This window comes from Alligator mississippiensis, chromosome 6, assembly GCF_030867095.1.
Source record: "Alligator mississippiensis isolate rAllMis1 chromosome 6, rAllMis1, whole genome shotgun sequence".
In the NCBI taxonomy this organism is placed as follows: domain Eukaryota; kingdom Metazoa; phylum Chordata; order Crocodylia; family Alligatoridae; genus Alligator; species Alligator mississippiensis.
This window is the reverse complement of record NC_081829.1, coordinates 62,590,955-62,613,914: the sequence shown is the minus strand read 5'-3', so window position 1 is coordinate 62,613,914 and position 22,960 is coordinate 62,590,955. Positions and strand designations below refer to the sequence as shown.

The 22,960-nt window shown below is 41.2% G+C and overlaps 1 protein-coding gene across 1 annotated transcript in view; it reads right to left on the bottom strand.

The window, feature by feature from the left end:
- The window catches only part of PCDH15 (protocadherin related 15), a 1,303,618-nt gene extending 1,286,247 nt beyond the window's left edge, over nt 1-17,371 (bottom strand). The window contains exon 1 of the mRNA XM_059729933.1: nt 17,298-17,371. The gene's annotated coding sequence lies outside the window, so the exon portion shown is untranslated. The remainder of the gene's footprint in view (nt 1-17,297) is intronic.
- Between the last annotated feature and the right edge of the window lie 5,589 nt (nt 17,372-22,960).

Sequence of the window (22,960 nt, the reverse complement as noted above, 5' to 3'; positions counted from 1 at the left end):
GGGTGGCCAGAATCTGGAACAGGCTGCTAAGAGAGGTGGTACTATCACCTAACTTGAAGGTCTCCAAGAGGAGGTTAGATAGGCACCTGGCTGGGGTCATCTGACCTCAGTCCTTTTCCTGCCTGGGGCATGGGGTTGGACATAATGCTCCTTAAGGGTCCCTTCCGACTCTACAATCTGTGAATTAAATGGACCACACTTGTGAGACATCGTTACTAGAAACCCAGAGTTTGTTTGGGTGTTTTTTTCTCCTTCTATCAAGAAGAGTGAAGAAGTCGCTTCCATACAGCTAGAGAGTGAGAACAAAGAGAAGAAAGAAATACTACTTGTGCAAATGAGTAGATCATGAAAACAAACCTAAGGCTGAGTTTGTGGACAGTTTAAACCCGGTTTCCCACATCAGAGGTAATTAACCTAAAGGGAAATGGCAAGTAGCCTTAGTCAGAGAGAAAGCAGCCAAGTTGACACTCCCATATATGTTCAGAATTATACCTGTTACCGTGGTAACAACTGGTTGGTGTATGGCTGGGGTGAAAGGGAAGGATAGAGCCCCACTTGGAGTGTCCCTGGCACCGTGGCAAGACTCACAAAGTTAACACCACCTCCTGGAAGAACAATCCATCAAGTCATAGCAGGCAAGAATTGGGAGGAAATTAGTCTGATGGGCTGAGGCCAAAGCATTCCTGAGAACGACACACAGGTGTATGTCATCAGGATGTCACAAGTCACGTCCTTACACAGTGGTTCCGTGACACGGGCGTGCATGTGAAGACTCACATCTGTAGTAAACAGTAATTTTAAGTTACTGTGCAGTAATGTAGGTTACTACGCAGCAACTGTCCATGCATAGACATGCCCTCTGAAAACTAGTTATGCATAACAAGAATGAAATCTAGCATAGATTAAAAAAATTACATGAATGACCCCAAGATTCATTGCAATTCTAAAATACAGTACCAAAATAAATGAGAGAAAAAGTCTAAACTGCTCCTATCATACTTTTGTTTATATTACAAAAGTGACCTCTGATTAGTAAAAGCTGAATAAAATCTTTAAAAATGCTTATCCTGATTTGCATAGGATGATGAAAAATAAGATATTTCAGTATACTTAAATAAATGTAATATCCAGAAAGTAACACAACTAAAAAATTGTAACAAAACTTCTGATCATCAGCTTTTAAATCACTTTGAAAGAAGCGATTCATCCTAATGTAATAAATTTGAAAAGGCTTCTGTAATTCCCTGCATACAACATGAAACATAAGCCTCATGGTTGCTTTTAATCTATATAAAAGGGTCTTTCTATTAGACAGCTGAGAACAATTTTTGCCACTCTATCAAAATATTCTGATGTTGAGTCCTGAGGTGCTTTCCTTCTGCTTAGCAGAGTCTAGGCCAGTCACCTTGTTATCCAATATGTATCTGTTATAATAGTAATATCATTTCTAAAATATTTTATATGCTCATTCTTCCCTTCTAGCAGAAGTAGTATTTTACAATTTAGGATTTCAATGACTGCTAAATTCAGCAAACACTAAAACACCAGGTGATCTATTCATATGAATATACAGACAGTTACAATCACAACAAAACTCTTATCTCCATCAACAAAACTCTTATCTCCATCATTGTCCAGTTCATGACTGAAACAGGTGGTTTTCACTTACAAGTTATATAATCTCTTCTTAAGAAAAAGCATTGCCCCTAGCTCCTTTTAAAGAATGCTATATATAAAACATATTGTGTTATAAAAAAATATTAGTCAGATGTTGCAAGAGTACGTATACATCTTAATTCACTTGTGAACACTAAATTATGTCCTGTCAAACATATAAAATGGATATGGCCAGATAGTCAGTCTAAAGATGTTCCTTTTTTGCCTGATACTTATCACATTTGAATCATAGCCACAACATCCCATACAATATAATCACATTGGATACAATGCAATGCAGCACTTTCCATAAATAAGTAACAGAATCTTTGGGTCTGATTCTATCAGCCAATGCAGGTTAAGAAGAAGTCATAAGATAAAACAGAAATATGATGCTCTCACCATTTTTGTATATAATGGTTACAAGACTACTGCAAAATGTCCAATTAAAAAAAAAATTCTAAGACAGAAGAATTTAAAGAATCATTGTACTATTAAGGAGTCTTGATTTTTTTAACAGCCCAAAAACATGCAAAATGAAGAAATATTAGTTTATTCCTTATTTTCTATTCTCTCCTTTCACAAAAGCCTGTCTTTTGACTTATTAATATAGGATGTTGCCTTGTATATTCTATTATACTTCTATACTATGCTTTATTATAGTATTTAAAGACTGTATTTCTAGGAAAAGTAAGTGATCACCTATGAGTAATATGTCAGCGAAAACAACTGGAATTGTCCTGACTTTTTTTTCTCTCTCTCTCTCTCAGGAAAAAACATTTCAGAGTGAAAAGGGATTTAGAAACATGAAATTGCATCTCCCATTCTTAAGGGACATTTAAGTAGTCAAGAACTACCTCAGCAAGTTCTTACTCCCACTGGTGTATATACAATTAGATACACTTAAAAGATAGGTCCCCTTGGACAACTCAAAAGCAAAAAGGAAATCCGTACACTAGGCAGAACTCTGTTATCAACCTATTTATTAACATCACCACTCTGTTCATCATTATCTTTCTCGGTCTGCATATTCCTGTGCTGACAGCTCATCTGTTCTCTTGCATCTCTTCCCCAACAAGTCCTATTTAGTCCAATATACATTATTTTGTAGTGTTTGTGGAATGTCTTGCATGTTTCCCTGAATGGTGCCCAAAGAAAGCTAAAAATAAGCTAAGCCTAGTTTTGTTGTTTGTATATTTGCTGAGTTAGGATGCTTGATATGGATGTCATTCTGCCCCGTTGTATGATAGTCATTCAGAGGGCAGATGAGACTTCAGGAAGGACAAGAACTATTCACACCTAGAGAATCAAAGCCCAAATGGTTGGGAGAAGTAAACACTGAAAATTTACATTTTAATAGCTATGCAGATTGGGTTCTGAGGTGAGGGGCCAAGCCCTGGCCCAGGCAGGGGAATTGCTTTTGAAGGGAAATAATCTTCTATCCAAATTGTATTTGACTGGAACTAGAAGCTTGAAGTAATAATCTTTATGTCTAAAGGGACATAAATATTCCTCCAGTCATAAATGGATCAGTAAAGATGCCTGATTGGTCCAAGGGATTTATTTTAGCGGGACAGGAGGTTACACACACAATATTTGATCTTCAAGATTTTTATAGGATAATGGAATTGGCCAAATAAAGACAAGTACTTAAGCCTGGCCATGGGAACCAGAGTTCGTCTGAAGTTTCCTGGACATAAGGTACTTTAGTCCCCCATTGGACTAGCTGGGCAAGGCAAGCTAACAGTCTGGAAGCGGACTTTGGCTTGAAGAGAATGGAAAGTGCATTATTTTTAACTTAGGGCTAAGATGTAGGGATAAGGTAAAATTATTTTTCTGAGGGTTTTTGTTTGTTTGTTTGTTTATTCCTATACCTCTGTCTGTAACTTAATATATGGTTACTGATTTCTTATGATTGTTCTTGTTTTTATAATAAACACTTTCTTATATTTTATAAACACATTTGTTGGTGTTTATTTTGATCTCAGAGGACGTGAGCGTACGAGCTGGCCTCTTTTCCAGAAGGGAGGATCCATCTTTTCTGAGTGCATGCCTGGACAAGGGAATGATTCTTCTAGCTGGCAAAATCTCCTCTGCTAAGAGCTGGCAAGACCCAGGTGAGGCACATAAAGCTGAGGTACCGTTGGGCAGAGACAGCACAGATCACAATGACAAACCAAATTCCATATTTCTAGTAGATACTATGAATGTCTATCCATAAGATGCCAAACAGTCATTTAGCTGATATGGCTATAGCTTCTGTTCCTCTCATCTCCCCCTTGCAGAAGTTAATATTACACTAGGTAAAGGACACCCATACTAAAGCAAAACAAAATACAAAAGTTCACTTACTAAAAAAACCCTAAAGATGGTATCCTTATTGTCCTCAAATATACAACGTTCTTGTCATGACCCAAAGGTCTGATTTTTTTGTGTGTGCTTCGGCACTAAGAATTATCCCCGTGGGTTTACAGCTTCATTGCACGGAGGAGTTCTGCTGCGCAGAGAACCCGCGTGCAGGGAAGTGTTCCCGCTGCTTTGCAGCGATCTTTGCAGGGTGCATTTCCCTTTGTAACACAGAAATGCACGGTGCAAAGATTTCCCACTCGTCGTATGCAAATTCATGCCCCGCAATTGGCTAGTGCTAAATTATTCACACGTGGCAGCTAGCGATTGGCCTGCTAGCCGTATAAGAGGCTTGAGCAGTTTCCGCCCCAGCCGAAGAGGACCCCACATCCATCTCGTGGGGACTCTGGGTGTGCGCGGCAGGGTAATAGAAACCCTGTGTGTCGCTCAGACAAGTTTGGCGGCCTAATCCACCGCCCACCTCTTCCCGTCTTCGAACGGAGCCTACTATAAGACGTAACGACGAGTTTTATGCGCGCTTGTCCTGGACATCCGGAGTTTGTCTGCGTGGAGCCTAGCAAGCTCCACGTGATTGTTCATGTTCTGTCTGCGTGGAGCCTTGCAACCTCCACGTATGTTCGTGTTTTCTGTTGTAACTGCAACTCAAGCAAGTTCTCAGCCTACACCACGACCATCTCGGTGTAAGTAAAACAATCTTAAAATCAACCGTTACGTGTCTGTGCCTAATTCTAGCTCGGTGACCTCCCTCTCCGACCCGGCCTGCCCAGGCTGCCGGCCACAGCCCGCGTGCAGAGCAACGAAAAGGGCCCGGGGTCTGACCCGGCCCGCACAGTTCTATTTATTTATTTATTTATTTATTTAAACAGTTTACTTGATTTTCACAACAACGCTAAGTATTTTCAGTTGTGAAAACCCAACACAACATTACAACAAAACTGCTCTTATTGAAGCATATTGTTTTTGCATTTTATAGCCTCAGTCAAATTTGTGCTGAGAACATGCCATACGCAAACAACTCAATTAGAATCAAGGGTGATAAAATAGACATCACATCTTCATACCAATTCATGACTGGTAGAAACAGACATTTCAGCTTTGGAAACCTAGGCAGTTGAATGACCTTGAAATTATTCCATAAAGAAGAATTTGATACTATCATTGCAAAAATGAATTCTTTTGAGCAATTAAGTAAAAAGGAAAATGTAAGAGGCTGGCAATATTTACCTTATACGCTCCACCCTGTTATACCAGGTGTTAGACCTGCTGGCAAAGTGGTAAGTAGGTTCTGCTGGCTTGCTTATCAAGCGTTTTATTGCCTACCTGGATATAACAAAGAAAAGGAGTGGAGGACACTAAGCAACGGGTGTATCAGCCATGCCTAGGGAGAAAGTTCAAGTTTATTTTACTATTTCATTTCTTAGAAAACCAAATTAAAACCAGGAGAAGATTGAACTTTTGTACCAACTAGTACCAACATGTATTTAAATGAAGATCACTTAAATAGGGATTTTATGTCTTGGGTATTCATATGTTTTGTTGCTGAATTCAAAACCAGAAACAAGTTATGGTTTTATAAATTAGTTTTCAGTGGTATTGATACAGTAATGCCAACTGTTGTGAAAACGTTGTTAGACAGGATTTATAAGTCAAAATAATTCAGACTCATGATCTCCTGATCAAACCTTCAGATCTAACACATTTTCCCAGCTGGTAAGTCTGTAGAGGGGAAGGAGCAGGTGGAGAGGGAAGGACTGTGTGTGTGTGGGGGGGGGGGAATAGAGGCCCCCACCATGAGGAAAGGAGTGGGGCAGGGGTGAATGGAAACCAGGGCCCGGGGTGAGCCATCCAGAGACATGGGGGACCTGGCACACATTCCTGGGGAAGGCATGGGGGGCCTTTGCCTTTTGTGGGTCAGAGGCAGACTGCCCATTGTGGGCTGGGGCTCTGCACCCTGCTGTTTTTGGCTTGGGAGTTCAGCTGTGCAACACCAGGTTTCTTCCTGCCATTGGGGGGAAGAGGACATGCTGTGTGGCCAGTGCGCCCCACATGCTCTGCCCACCCGGCAGGTGGCAATGGTGTTATGTGGCTGAGCTCCCAGGGCAAAGGCAGCAGGATGCAGAGCCCCAGCCCAGAGTGGGCAGCCCATCTCTGCCCTATGGCAGGCACATAATCCCTATGCTTCCTTTGTGGGTGTGCACAACTGTGGGGAGCTGTGCCTCCCCCCAAAACACACTCCTCTGGGCAACCCATCCTGGCCCCGGGGTCCCTGCTCCTGTCCCACTCCTTCATGATGGGGGCCTCCATCTCCCCCCTACCCCTTCCCTCTTCCCCTGCCCCTTCCCTTGCACTTACCAGCTGGGTGCTGTCTGTCTGTCTTTGTGTCTGTGTTTCTGTGCACCTGCTCCTCACTACCAAGCCACAGCTCCCCAAGCCCTACTGATTCCCCTCATTCCTGACCGACAGTACCGTACGTCCTACCAGGGACCCCCGATGTCCAGGCTCAAAACCCCTGTCACACACCCGCACTTTCACAAATGCTACCCACCCCCTGCCCACATACACACACTTCAAAAATAGCATCTCATGATTTATATGCCAATTTCTTGATTTTTTAAGAGTTCGTCTCATTATTTTTGGCATGGTGGGGTTGGCAATACTGTTGATATAAAGTATTCTGATAATGTGGCAATGAGCAACACAAGAAAATAAACCAGATGAATAATGTTATAAATGTAAACCATGCAACACTAAGAGAAAAAACAATAAAAGAGAAAATGAATATGATTAGCTGAGTTCTTATATAAATTAATAAGAACAGTTAATACTTTCTTCACTATGGGCCTTGTTCATGTGTTATTTCCAACTAAAAAAATGTTGACGGGTGTTAGTGCTAGCTTGAGTTTTAAGCAGTTATACCTTATGGCTAAAAACCTTATATGACTATCCCCAACCTGCACAGCTGTAACTTATCACTAGAGGGCTGGTGAGCAGGGACCTGACTAGGAGCTACAGCTGCGAATTGCCACTGGAGGGTGAGTGAGCCAGGACAAGCTCTGGGGATGAGAGGGTCAGGAACATGAAACTGGGAGGTGGAAAGTTAATGGGATGGGGGTAGGTAATGAAATTTGGATTAGAAAGGAAATGGGTGTGAAGGAATAATGGTGAAATGAAGTCAGCCACTGAAGGATAAAATAAAAAATAGTAAGACAAAAATAATTTTAAAAGAATGAAGAGGAAGTAAATTAAAGAAGGTCTCATGTTATGATAAATTGGGTTTTGGGGAGTGCTGGTCATGCTCCCTGGGAAGCGTGAGTGGTATGGGAAAGTATCTTTTGGGAAGCTACAGCCCCTGCACCTGCCCCAAGAAGGAATTCCCAGCTCATGGGAACCCAATCTGACCCCAAACTTTCTTTTCCCTACCTATAGTACAGAGACTACCAGAGTCCAGCCAGGTTTAGGGGCTCCCTGGGACCAGCCCCAGCTCTCCCCACATTCTCTGGAGTTTGTTGCTGGGGAAACAGGCAGAGATTACTCACCTGGATGGACTCGGAACTGGAGGGGACAAGTGACCCACTCTAGTCATTCCCAAACTGGAGTGCTGAGGGCAGGGTAAATGTAAAAGTCCCACTGAACGGCCTGTAGTGGGAGACCTAAATCTGGTCCTCAGCCTTGTTCTACCCCCACAACCCCCATGGCCCTGCCTCTGGAACTGGGCCCTGCCCTGGAACCTGGCAAGCCAGCTGCCATGCTGCCTGGAGCAGCCATGGAAAAATTTAAATGAACCACAAATAACTATGATTTATTGAAACTGACAGGCCTGCTTGCCACCGTGAAGTGCTGGGCTTTGCCAAATCCCATTTGGGTCTGGGGGGCTCTCTGGGACCAGCCACTGCTCTCCCCCACTCTCTGGGGCTCGGGAGCAAGGTCAGGTAGTTACTGCCCACTAGGATGGGCTCAGTGCTGGCAGGGAAATTTTCCTCCATCGGCTGTTCCTGGACCAAGTGACTAGGAGAGAAAAGCCCCAACCCTCAGGCTCTCCCCCAATTCCCAGGGTGCAGGGGGTGGTGTAGGAGGGAGGTTGGGGAATGACTACTCACTTTGATGGGCTGGGGTTCACTGAAATTTTCCCACAGCCATTCCAGGTGGTGTGGAGGCTAGCCAGACAGGTGATAGGGCCACAGGGCAGGTATTCTGGAAGGGGGACATGAGGCTGTTGGAAGAGATGGAACAAGGCTGGGGGCCAGATTGAGTGCTCCTACCCTCAGGAGCTCAGTGGAGCATCCTAGGGACTTCAGTCATGTTTTTTGTTTTGTTTTTTCATTTCCCCTCCTACCTCTAGCTCCTTGGTCCAGAACAGCGAACAGGGACACCTTTCCCCACCAGAGCAGAGCCCATCTGGGTAGACAGTCACTGCCCAACCATTGGATCCCCAAGGGGTGGAAGAGATTGCAAGGTTGGGCCTTTTCTCCCCCAGCCTGGTATGTGGCAACTACCATCCTGGTGGGTGGTAGCTGCCTAATCCACCCCTGAGCCCCAGGGAGTGCAGGGGAGCCATAGCTACCCCAGAGAACCCTCAGATCCTGTACTCTGTGCCAGCAGGCAGCCCCATCAATTGCAAAGAACCACAGTCACCCATGGTTAATAGACATTTTCCCACAGCCACACCAGGTGGCAGGGTGGCTGGCTGTCCAGGTCTCAGAGTATGGACCAATCTAGGAGGCAGGAGCCGTGGGGGAGGCTGGTGGCTTGAGCCTCCAGGGTAGAGTCCACAGGCAGAACCTGCTGTGGGAGGATTGGGCCACATGGGACCATGGCCAGAGGATGGTGGTCAAGGATAGGAATGGTCCTTGAATGAAATAATTAACCTTTGAATGGCCCTGGCTGACTGGCCATAGAATGCATGGGCATGCCATTGAGTGACACCACTTATGCACTGTGCATAGCACAAACCCCTCACACTCCTGGTCAATTGCTGGGGTGGAAGGGGCAATCAATCAGCCACATCTGCAACCCCAGCACCTAGGTAGCCTAGGTAGCCCAGCATGTCCACCCCCAAGCTCACACCTGTCATATTGAATGAAATAGTTTGAATGTTTGTAATGGTTGCCCATTAGCCAGTTTCAGGAAGAAGATAAGATTTATCTCCTTATCTAGGTCATTGTTTTGGACTACGTGTGGAAGTTCCAGACTTTGCTTAAAGTTTTAACTCTTGAATTTTATCTTTAGAAGTCTTTTACAAAGAGAACCTGAAAATTGACCCTTAAGCAAATATCCTGAGTTATGAGAGATCAAACCCTAGAGCCTTTTGACCAGATTGGTAAGAAAAGGTCACTTGCAGTGGTATGGAAGTTCCCCAAAGTAATTAAAATGATCAACAAAAGAAACTAATTACTAAGCAAAAGAATCTGTTGAGTAAGATCCGAGCCCAAATTTGGGGGTAATGACAGGTTTGAGTAGGAGGGGCCCAAGACGGTAACTCACTCAATAAAAACTGTAACTTACTCTCCCAAATTGGAGGTGACTATACTTGCAGAACAACGAAGGAAGAATCGCAAGTGTAGGCCGGATCAGACTGATCACCTGAACCACCCTCTCCATGAACACGAATCTCTTAGTTCACACTGAAGCCACGGAGCACCTGAAAGGGACTGAAGGAAGGGGACTTAGTCCTATCACTGCTGAGGCCAGCCCATTGAATCGTATTGCTGAGGCGAGCCCATTGAACCGTACTACTGAGGCCAACCCATTAAATTGTACTACTGAGGAATGAAACCATATTTAGGTGTTTGGCTTCTTGGAATTCTAGGATTGTAAGTATATTATGAAAAATAATAGTATTGATTCAAATTTAACTTTTAGTTGTAATTGTAGTTGTTTTTGTAATACTAATTCTTATAGCATTGTTTGGGAAGGAAGTGCATTCGGAGCATTGTTTCTGATATATGTAATTATTGTGTTCTTAATGTTTGTGGTGTTTCTTAAAGCTAAGCAGTGTTATATGTGTAGCAAAGAATTTTAAAATAAAATTGTGTTATATGAACTAAGTGTGTAATCATTGTGAAATTGTGCAATCAACTAACTACTCCCCCAGCCAGTGCATCAAAACGAATCAGTAAATTGTGTGGGATTTTCTCTATTCCATAACCCACTAGAGACAACACCCAGGGGCACACCAAGTTATGAACCCTCTAAAGCCCAAGCCTCCATCTGCTACCTTCTAAAGCTCCCAAACACAATACCAGTCAAACAAGGCATACTTTTCCACACCCAAGCCCTAGCTTACCAGAGAGGTTTCCTGCAGTGTTCTTAATGCTCATATCCTCTAAGCTGCCACCATTCTGTTCCTGATCCATCTCCTGGTTCTCCTGAGGTTCCAGGCTCAGTGATGTGGCTCAGGAAGAGGTTCATAGAGGAAATAATGAACCACAGTGCACAGTGGTTCAGTGGTTCACAGTGCTGCACAGACCTTTCTTGGGGTGCAGCAGGCAGCTTCTGAGATGAGGATGCCTCACTGCTGTCCCCCTCTTGCTGGTCACAGTGGATCAGCCCTGAGACTATGCACTGGACTGTGTGGCAAGGAGCCACAGCATTATCCCTCTCAAGGACTGTAAAAAACTCATTAAGGATCAGGGTTCTGGCTGCCCAGGCACCTTGTTGGAGCCCCTGCCCCTCACACAGAGGGATTTCAAGAAGATTATTTGGTTCTGATCTGGAGCCAGTGCCAGTGATGCCCCTGTGCCACCATCTGCATCACAATTGTCTCATTAATGGGTTGGTTCTGCTGGATCCCTTTAAATCCCTTCACTGTAGTTGTAATGGTCCTCTTTCCATATTGTAATGAGGTCTAGCACCTCACCACAGCTCCAGTTAGATGCCTGCCTGACAGGATCTGGGGGCCATCCTTTGGCTCAGGCTGGCTACCTGAGTTGAAGGTCAACTGACAACAAGTTTGTGCTTGCTAGCTGGCCAGGTAGCATGTGCTCTGCACACTCTTTGCATGGAATTGCATCCTTGGAGGGTGGGAAGGTCACATCCCTGGGGGCACAAGGGAGAGTTGGGTTGTGCCAGAACTGCACCCTGGACAATAGAGTCCAAGGGCTGGAAAGGTTGTCTACACAGAACAGAAGGTGTGAGAGGGACCACTGCATCCTGGGATACTGGGGGACTTCAACTTGGGTAACCCATCTGTGAGAAGTGGCCACACCTTAATGAAACACAAGCTGGGTAACACTGATCTGAGAAAATCCTGCCCTGGAGTGGTGTAACTTTGCGCTGTATAACAAGTGCTTAACAAGTGTGGACAAACCTAGGTGTTAAGAGTTCTAGAAGCCAGCCAGAATTACTGTGTAACAAGGCCCTATTAAAGCTAAGAAGCTTTTACTCCTAAATAGCAGGTGTGGATTCTATTGTTATGGTTTCTATTCTACTTTTTAATGGAAAAATTCAATGGGTAAGATACTTTTAGTTTATATCCTGCATGTAATAGGATAGGACTGAAAAACTGGAAAAGAACTATGAACTGGATTAACAACACTCATTTTTAAGTGTGATGTTCAGGACATACAATGGATTCTGAAATAGAAACCTTTCCTTGACATCTTAATTCTTAAATTCTAGTTTTTTTTCCCTTAGTCTAATCAGTCACCAATATTTGGAGCCTAGCCAAGTTACTTCTTGCCTCTATTAACAGGAAAAAATTAAACCCTCGTGTAGTCTACAACTGCCCACAGACATTTTCTGTCCTCTTCAATGGTTAAGCAGTCCCTCTGTCCCTAGTCTAACCCACACAGCCCTAAGCATCCACAAAGATACTCATCTGTTCCCTTTGTAGTCTTTCCAGCTCCACAAAGCTCTTACAGTTGTCTCAGGCCCCAGACTCTTCTGGTCATGATCTGCCAGACTGCTTTTTCTCCAGCCTGGTCCTTCACTGTCATGTTTATCTCTTCTAAACATCTCTTGGATGTTGGGTATATCACCTTTGTAGATATGTCAACAAAGGTATTCAAGGCTGTTTATGCTTAAAGGTTTATCTTGGATAATCCCTGGCGCTTAACTCTTCTTTCTTCTTGTATAGGCGAATACGATAAACTGAATCACAGTGTGATAATACGAACACTATTAACACAGAAACGTTACAGTAAAACCACAGTCCATCACACTATGGTAACCATTGTTCCTCTCAGCTTTCTCCTGATTTTGTGGTTTGACATCCACAAAGACAAACAGGTAAAATTAATCAGTGTTCTAATTACTGCATGTGCAATCAGTTCCCAGGGAAATGCTTCTTTTTCTTACCAGATTAGCTCTTGCTCAGGCCTTTCCAAATTGTCAAGTACTTTGGTGGTGGCCTTAGTTTGTCAGTTGTCTCCATAAAGGACCTTAATTACTGTTTCCATTTAGCTTAGATAAATGATAGACAACACCAACTGTAAAAAGATCTGTAATTTCCATTCAGCCAATCAAATATACACTTGCTGGTAACCTTTAACAACTTCCAATGTAGCAGTAGGGTTTCCTAGAGTGCTACTTAAATAAACAGTGCAGTTGCACTAAAAGTATCATAAGTACTGCAGGAGATGCCATTTCTATTGCTTTTGAAAATAAATTTAGTTAAAGAACAGAGATCCAGCCCTTCTCCCACAAAAAACAAAATATTTATATTTTCATTTCATTTAGTCCTAGTAAAAGTGCAAATCAAAAGTGCAAAGTGCAGATTGGGGGTGCAAAACAATGTACTGGCTGAATCAGTGTGCCATTCTTTAAAACTGGCCTGGTTTTAGTAATTTTAGTACTGCAATGAAGAATGCTAATAGTAGAGAAGCTGGAGGAAGTTTTAAACACTTTTTTACTTCCAATAAATATATTAAAAGTACAAACTGAATGTGCTGCTGTTGAACTTCTTAGGCAGCTTGGCAAATATTTGGAGTATAAGAAACTAATATTATAACTTACTAAGACTACCTCTCAATCCAGTTCATCACTGAGTTTCTTTCACAAGATCTATTTTTTCTTGTCCATATGTCTGACTTAACTAATACTACATTTTAAATATACCTTGTTGATAGAAGTTTTGATTCCAACTCATCTTAAAGTATATAATTGCCCATTTTGATCCCAGCATTCCTTTTTCCATAGTGCCACAAGAACATTCACAAATTAAGACTAGTGTTCAGAATGTCAAACTTTTAGGAGTTACATGGGCAAACACAATTTCTCAGACTACATATAATTTTGAAGGAAATTAATAGTGATTGTTCAGGACATTGTAACAAATTCACCAAAACAAAAGTAAAATGATCTTTCAGCACTTAAATTTAGTTGGGTCCTGATGTAGAGTACATTTATTCATTTATTTATCTGCAGAGAAAACTCATTTTTTTTAATGGCAAACTCTTACACAGTTGCAATTATTGTGCAGCAATTTAGGGAGAGGTTGTATGATATAAATTGTAATCCTTTATGTGCAGATCTTTAGATTGTCTATGACTCCACAAATAAATTGTTAGAGTCATGTGCAATGCAAGTAAAAATAAAGAATAAGGAAGACAAAGAGATACCATAAATAACCATAAAATCCAGCTAGCTCTTAAACCTAGGGAAAAGCATTAATTTAATTAATTAAATAGGTATATATACTGCAGAATTAAGCCTCAGAACATAATCATTCATAGCTACTTACTGCCCTTAGAAATCAAAGGGAACTCTGCATATGTCAAGGCATATATGCAAGTTATCTGTTTTAAAGAAACAGGAGGAAAAGATGAATACTGAGGATGGTTGAATTAATTTGCTTCAGTCTGATGGACAGAAATTGATGAGGAATGTTTTAGGACTTTTCAGTCTATCCTGGAAGTTATTATTTAGATATGTATCTACCTTTCAGTATCTCTTCAAAAGTCATCTCATAAAATACCAAGAAGGTTGAAGAATGCTGCCTAATACTAAAGATATAATTATTTGAAGTGAGGGGACTGGGTCCCTGCATCTGGTGAAGAATACTAAATACAGACATAACAGAAAAATCTTCAAGTATAAATTAAGTTTTAATTTTTGTTCCAGAAGCACCACATAGAAGTTTCCTCCAGTACAGGGCAAAGGGGAAATACAAATGTGAATCAAAGTCTTTATTACACATTGCTTAGAGTGAAATAGAGGTCAAACTTACAATTGTGTATGTTCGTTCTTATTGAAAAAAAAGTTGTTATATGAATGTAACCATCAGATTTATAGCCATAATTACATAAGGGAAAAGAAAGATTTGAAGACGTAACATTTTTTTACCTTGGTTTATACTGATGTAATCTAAAATCAACTAAAAGGTGTATTTTGAAAAAAAAAATGCTGTCAAACTGACTCTAAAGCTTACAAAAATAAAATTCTGAGTTAAGAAGTTGGTCTTCTAATTTTCTGCATGACTGGATTTACAAAATAAAGTTAGTGTCATTTTGTTCGAGGCTCAGAAAACATGCTTTTAAAATTTAGGGTGCTTTTAATTCTTCTTCAGTTATCCAATGCAGCTTTTAAAAAACAACACTTGCTTAAAACATTTCAATGACAACTTAATGAGCTGAAGGCAATCAGTGTTAATGGAGCCTACACTGGAATGGATTTCTTGATCTTGGTGTCTTCAGCCTGGAAATAGCTAGTATCTATTTTCTCCAACTTCTTTTTATTGTAAACTTTAGTGAAAAGAAACCATTGGCTCTACTTAAATGTCATCTTATTTAAATATGAAGACTATATGAGGTGTTTATGGGGGTTTTGCTATTATACTATCTGAAACAATTGATTGCTAAGAACTTAAAAGGTACAGAATTATCCCTTCTCTAATGATGTATTTCATGCACTGTGGCACCCATTAACAAAATGAAATCACAATTCTGGGTTGGTATATTCTAGTTTGTCTTCAAAATATTAGTTTATTTTACTGATCAAAGTGAAAAGCTATGAAGATGAAACACATTATTTAAATACTTATTATTATAATCATAATGATACCTGATAACCAAGGATCCTGGTTTTCTGTGATAAAAAAATTTCAAATTCTCTGATAAAAAACTGCAAATTCTCTGATAAAAATCAAAAAAATCCATGAGTAAAATTAAAGACCCCCCACACCCTCCTCCCCAGCCCTGCTAGAGCCCCTCTTTGCCCCCACAACAGCCCCCAGCCCTGCTCATGCCCCTTGTCCCCCACCCACAGCCCCAACCCCCTTGCCCTGCCAGAGGGGCCCCTAGCTGCTACGGCTATGGGACCAGGGACCCAGGTCCACAGCTCCCTACCCCCTGCAGAAGGCAGCTGCTGCTGCCGACTCGGGCAGGGGTGGGGCTGGCTCCTGGCAACCATGCGCACTCATGGGGAGCAAGGAGGACCAGAGCCCCAAGATCTGGAGGGGTGGGGGGGCAAGCTGCGGGTTCAAGCTTCTGCCCTGCTTCCCTCCTGTGGGGTCGCTGTAGCCCCACAGGAAAGACCCAGTGTGGCTGGGAGCAGCGGGGCTGCGCTGGGATCTCCTCACCCCCTACTGAACCTGACCTAGGCTTTGCAACCGACTAAAAGCTGCAGGCTCCACCCTTCCCCCTCTACCTCCCCCTCGCCCTCCCCCTGCCCCTCTGGGCAGGGCTGGGGCTTTCCCACCCTTTTTGCAAACTGCTCTTGCAGGCTGGAACTTAGCCAGCCTGCAGAGCTCTTTGCAAAAGGGGGAAATCCGTGGGTTTCTCTGCTAAAAGACAAAATCTGCATTTTGCTTGATAAAACCAGGACATCCGTGGTTTTGTCTGTTTTTCAATATAATTCTACTTTCAAAATGTTTATTATACCTATTTTTTTTTCACTTTGGAATATTTCTACAAGAGCCTCCTAACTACAGAAAGATACTTTTTGCTGGGTTTTCTTTTAAGAGGACAAATTAATGTTAGAATTAGGTATTTTTTGATGTAACATTGTTTATTTGCCCAAACTTCCCATGAACACAGCTGAGAACACCAAAAAGCTCTCAGCTTTCTCTCAAAGTCATGCTAGAAGTGCTTCTCTGGCAGTCATTGGCTTTCTGCCATCTTCTCTTTTTGCTTCTGTTCTGCTTGCACATGTACAAAGTTCTACCAAAGCAATTTGTACACTCCCACATTTACAATCCATTTCCAGTTAAACTGATGAATCAGAGAGATCAGCTGCCTGCTTTAGACAGTGATTGCTGTTAGTTTCTTTGAAATCTCACTTCTTTTTTACATTTACCCTGAATAAAGGGTGGCTATGTCATTCACTAGCCTCCAGGAGGTTCCATCCAACCTGCAGAATAAAATCTCTCTCTCATTATATATATATATATATATATATATATATATATCTATACACACACACACACACATACACACACACACACACACACACACACATATATATATATATGTATATAATTTCATTCAGGTGAACTTTTCAAAAGTTTAATCATTTTCAACTTAAAACTCAACTTCACCCAATAAAACCATTTTCCTTCTAAATGCATATTTTATCAGTTTGCCATGGGATAAGTTCTTTTTTGAGACTCTAGACTACTTCAACGGGAAGTGTATACCACCTTTCTATCTGTTTTTCAAACAAAAGCAGGCCAAGAATTCAAGTTTCATGCATCTTAACTTTGAACTCCTATTATGTCATTGTTCCCATTGTTCAGATTACAGTACACAGGACAACTGACAAAGGGTTATCTAAATGTTTTTGCCCTTATATTGTACCCCAAACACTTGAAACCGTTCCTTCTGCAGTCACAGAAAAGCCTTGGTTCAGAAACAACACATAAAACAAGATTGATTTTCATCTTGAAAATATCAAATTTCTGCCTATAATGCTCAGCTACATTTTTCTGAAACAGCAAAGTTAAAAAAGAGCCATCGACCTGACAGATCCTTGACACATCATGATGGATGCGACAAGTCTACTACTTTATTGCCAGAAATGCCCTCCAACAGAATGAGGCAATCAATGAATAATAATAAATCTAACCTAGATAGAACTGTTTGTTGTAAATGTATGTGTTGAAACAATTGACACATGCATCGCTGGAAACCTCCAACTTCTATAAACTTTTGTGCCTCTTCCTTTTTTAGGCAATATGTGTTATATCCCATATCAGTTAAACTAGGTTTAACAGTTTTCTAAAAACCATAGCCATAAACCAGCTAAAAACCTATCCTTAAATAATACTTGTATTACCTAGATAGGGAAAAAAAGTTCTATAAAACATGCCATACTTAGGAAATAGAAGGAGGTCTACTTACCCTACTGGTTAGTCCCTCTGTCAGTCAGTAAAACGACAGCTGCATCAAGCTTGTCTGATGAATTATGTCCCCATCTTCCTAGAAGATAGTGTTATTGATTAATACTACATCAAGGTCTTTACCTCAAGTGCACAGTGTGGACACATTTAATTTTTTTCAGAGCATTCCCACATTTGAGATAAATTATAGCAAGTGTGGAAAAGTAAATCTTACATTTATAAATCAAGCATTTCATGAAAGGCACAGGTTTGATTTATAACTAATGTTTCAGGAAGTACCTGATCATCCAGACTTCAGGTAACAGCTTGTATTTCAACAACAGAGGAAAAATATTCTTACATACATATTTTCTTAGGCTATTTGATTAAAGTGCTAACAAAGCAAGGACAGCCAAGTCAACTCAAACATAACAGTTTAAAATATGTTTTATTATGTTTCCATGAGACACAGTTAACATTTACAGTAAATAAGAGCAATAAACCTAAGAAGTGCTGTAGTACAGATGGATGGTTACTTCTGATTGTGTATGATATCAAAAATACACCAATGTATCACTGTCACTAATTTCCTTACATCCACAGGCACGAGGGCAACTAAAGTTAGAGTCACTGAGATTTTCTGTATTAAGAACCAGTATACACAGACATAAAAATCATGCATATATAGGAAAATTCTAGATTATCTGTGTATTACAATCATTTATTTATAAACTAAAATATGATAATATTATTACTAAAAATATCTATAGTTTTTCAATAGATTTTCTTTTTTATGTAGGTTATATGGCATCTCAGTTGAAAATGAAAGTTAATTTTAAACATCAAATTGTAATATAATGGACATAAACTACCGTTAAAAACCCAGAGGCTGAAAAGGGGAATGGCAAGTTAGTCATAATTGTGCACACTACACCCAAACATAAATATTATCAGGGTCTTTCACAAATACTTACATGAAATATTGTATTACTGTACAGGTATTTACTTAATTCTAAGATGCAGGTCCCCATCCCCCTCCATTTAAAATGGGGGAAAAGCCCCTCATCTTAGAATCACTTACAAGGGCAATGCAGAGGCAGGCAACAGCTGTGGCTCAAGCTCCATCCCCTATCCGGAGTTGGGACTGTAGCTGCAGCTGCTGCCTGGCCTCCCTCCCTACCATCTCTCTCTCCATCCCTCAGATGTACCCTCTGCTACCCTACCTGCCCCTCTCCCTTCCCCCTTACACCTGCTCCAAGCGGGCACACTCCATGCACAACTGAAGCCTGAGGCACTGAGCATGGCCCCAGCCCCCACAGCAGCAGCAGCATGTAGCCCACATGGCTGTTACAGGGGCAGAGCTGGGGCCATGCTCTGTGCCCCAGGCTGCATCATGGATGCAGCATGCTGGCACAAGGAAAGGATAGGAGGAGGATCAGAGGCTGGAGGGGACAGGGCAGGGCACAACAGGGGTATTAGGGAGGGCAGGTACAAGCAAGGGGCAATTCATCCCCAAACTGTATACAGCTATATACCATGTATAGAATCAATTTTTTAGGGTCATCTTGAATTTATCCCCATAGCCCCTGCAGGAGGGAAGGAATTGCTTCCCCCCCAAGCAGGGATTAGGGGGATGAATTAAAGATGACCCGAATAATTAGATTCTATATGTGGAAAATTGTAACAGATTTATAAATTTTCCATGTACAGAATCTAATTACTGGGGGGAATGCCTTAAATTCAAGGTTTTCTTAGATTTAAGAAAATGTGGTATGCTCTTAAGGTTTCTATAAGCTCATAATGTGTGTATGTGTGAACAAGTTTTTGAGTCGCCTGTGGAAAGTCTCCTTTCCTTTTATTGAGAAATAGACAATATAGTAGGCCTGTGTGAAGCAGCCAGTATTTGCTTTGGATTTGGCCAATTTGGGGGACAATGATTCGATTCGGTGATTCAAATCACTATCCTGAATTGATTTGGCTGAATCTGATTCAGAGATTTGGCTGCTGCTGAATCTCTGATTCTCTGAATCAGCCAGGCCCATCCCACCCAGCCCAGCAATGGCTTCCCCTCCCACTCTGGCTCACTGGGTGCTGTTGAGTGGGTGTGGGGGTGATCCCTGCTGCCTGCCCCACTGCCCCCCACTACATGGGGAGCTCTGTATGAGCCACCATCCCCCTTTCGCTCCCCCAGCCCCCCGACAGGTGCCCCTCCCAAGCCAGCTCTGGCCCTTTAAGAAAAAAAAAAGAGAGAAAAGTCCCACACTCACCATTCCTGCCGGCAGGGGGGCTGATCCCCACTGCCCCATGCCATGTTGGGGGTTCTGCATGAGCCCCCTGAAGCCCCAAGGCCACTGAAGGAGCGGAGAGTCCCAGGACTTTTCCCCATTTTTTTTCTTAAAGGGCCAGAGCTGGCCCAGGCGGGGCACCCATGGTGGGGCTGGAGGAGTGTGGGAGTTCAGGGAGATCATGGAAGAGCCCCCCATGCAATGTGGGGCAGTGGGAGGGCAGCAGGGATTGTCCCCCTGCCTGGCAGCACCCGGTGAGCACTGGGGCTTTTCTTTAAATACCGGGAGCTGGGATAGGTGAGGCAGCCATGGGGGTGGGCTGGAAGAGCAGGCAGGGGATGGGGGCTGACAGGGGTCCCCCCATGGTCCCCTCCCCCAGCCCCACTTTCTCTGCCCGTAGTACTTTTTTTTCATACAACATTCATTCCACCTCCTTTAAGGCTTTGGCAATAAATAGGGGTTGATTAAATTAGGCTTTTCCATGTTTTTCATTGGTAATTCCAGTAAGCTAGAACCCAGGTGGACTCATGGTTGTTTCTTCATAATATTTGTTATAGAAAAGCAAAAATGAAAATATACACTCAATAAAAATTGGAATAATTATGATATTTGGAACTGTTTAAGGCAATTTTTATTTTAAAGCATCTATTCTAGAGAAAATTGCATTATACTGTGATATTTCCACATTAGTTTAGTAGTTGTGATTAGTCATAAAATAGTAGGTCCTTGATTTGAGTCTACTCCATGCTGTTAGGAAGATGAATAGAAATCATTCCAATTCTACTCTTACTTAAATGTACGTAGACCAAAAAGTAACCAGCAGCCTACTGTTTTAAAGCTTCAAAACACTGTAAAGGCCATCTCCCAGACAACCAGGATATAAAATATTCCACTGCAAAAGTGGAATAGCACATACTGGGGAGTTTGAGTAGTACCTACATAGTTGTGAAAACAGGAGCTTGAAGAGTGACTAAATTGCCATTTGAAGAAAAAAACCTGACTAGAAGATATACCCAGATCTTCCAGGTTGAAGCTGGTGTTTGAAACTAACAATGCTATCTTTCATTCAATTCCTGTAATAAAAACTAAGATGTAGTTTTGATACCCTCACCTTTGCACTACTTTTAGTGTACCATTACTGTTCTCACCAAAGACAACAGGTTTGCTGATAACTTTCTCATCCCCGACAAAGCAAAATGTATAGGAGCTAGTGGTAAATCAAAACTACATGCAGAGGTAACAGTCTATCCTCAGCTGTCAGCGGTCATGCAGGAGATGACAATGCCCTCTGTTGCTGATATTGCAAATATGGAAATCTCATTTATTCCTTCCTCTTTACTGTCCCTGCCTCTCCTTCAAACCCCCCCTCCCCCGCCCCCAAACAAAATAAAAAACAGCAGGAGCAAAAATTACACACACAAGAACACTTTTTTTTTCCTGCCTAGTAATCAGAACTCAGAATGCCCATCAAAGCCCTATTCATTTTAGGCAAATACCAGAACAAAAAAAAAAAATGCAAAAAAAATTTTAGCAACTGCTGAAGCTGCCTGTACTCCAAGGCTTCAACTGGACCCTCAGCTCTTGTTTTAAAGTTGAAAGAACAAGTATACACTTCCAAGCCAGACATGGAAGGGAAGAGTAACACATTCACACATATCAATGGATGTATTCTGCCATCCGTCTATGGATGTGAACAAAGTGTTTGTTTGTAATACCCAGCTAATATATAGGTAACTTAGTTTAAGCCACCTAAAGGAGTAGTCTGAGCAGCTGGAAGTAAGTAACACAGGGGAGGGGGAAGGGACTTGTGGGATTGGTGGACTGGGGGTGGGGGGTGCTGGCTGTGTAAGTGTCTGGACTTTCTCCGTCCCAGGGCTGTGCTGTGAATCCATGCAGGCATTCACTAGGTTGGATTAACCCTTGCTAGATTGGATTAATCCTTTATTGATCTAACGTTAGTTCATCTCTAAGGTGAACTAAGTTTAGATCAGGGACACTGCTTCTTTTAGCAACCTAAACCCTGCAAACACTTATACACTGGAGTGTTTATATCAACCTAACCTTGGTCAAGTCAATCTAAATGTAACACTTGTACATACCCTATGTGTAAATGGGATTTTTTTGAATGACAAGAAAAAAAGTTGACTTTATAAACTAGTTTTCAAAGACCTTCAGTTTTTTGTGGAAAGGGTAATGCTGAAAACTAAGCATTTGTATGAAAAACAAAGTTTATAAGTGGAGCTTCTTCCCAGCAATTACAAATTCTTGAACTACTCTGAATCATAAGTAGACTGGTACCTGCAAGGCTATCATTACACACTATATTCTCTTAACTCACTAAAAAATCCAGAAAATTAGCACATTAGAACTACAGTTTCATTTATATCCATGTAACTTTTCAAGAGAAGGAATTCTACAATATTTAGAATAGGTAGAATTTCAAAATACCTGTTTCTGTTGTAATAAGTTTTGATTGGTACATAACACCAACATGAGTTTTGGAGGAATGTCACACCATATTGCAGCTTGATGCAGTAAGCATGACAATTAATGGAGTTACTAGTATGACCTAAAACCTCAAATAAACACTAGTATCAGAACACTATGCCACATTTACTTGGAGTGACTTCATGATGTTTTGAAAAAGGAACTCTGTTATGGAGAGAGAGAGAGAGAGAGAGAGAGAGTGTGTAACATGCTTATCATGGTGGGACCCGATACCTGATATAATCCTCTCATCTCAGTAATAGTAAATGATGGTCAGCTTAAAAAAATTCTCAGAAAGGATTCTTCAGAAGAACATATCTATATTTTAAACACTTGTCTAGCTAGCATTAGCATATGAACAGTAATATGTGAAGCACCTCGCAATAAGAAAAGGATTCATTCTCAGTACTCTTGTGGCTAGTAGAAAAAGACAATTTCCCTTGCCTTTTTACAGATGGAGAAGCTGAGAAAGTTTATGTCTGAGATTATCAAAGAAAGTTAAGATTGAGCTCAATTAATTGTTTTGTTTTATCTTTATGTCTTGCAAGTACATGTATATATATATTTTACAAACTATGATTTTTGTTTTGTTTTTGTAATGAAAATTGATACAGTACATATAAGGATTCCAAGCAAAATGAATTTGGATTGTGAAATTATATTTTTTGTTCCAAATATTTTTATTTACTTCAAAATTGTCAGCCAAAAAAAAAATAAAAAAAAAAAAGCATTTTTAACCTAGCTATAGTTGTGATCTCAGTTCTATCATCTGGTGAAATAACTGAATGAAAAACAGTTTTAAAATAAGGTTAGCATTAGTATGTGTACTTTTATTATGCAATTTAGCATACAATTTCCCATGTTGTTTTGTGATAGATAGGGTCTATTTCCTATAGGTAACAATAAAATAAGT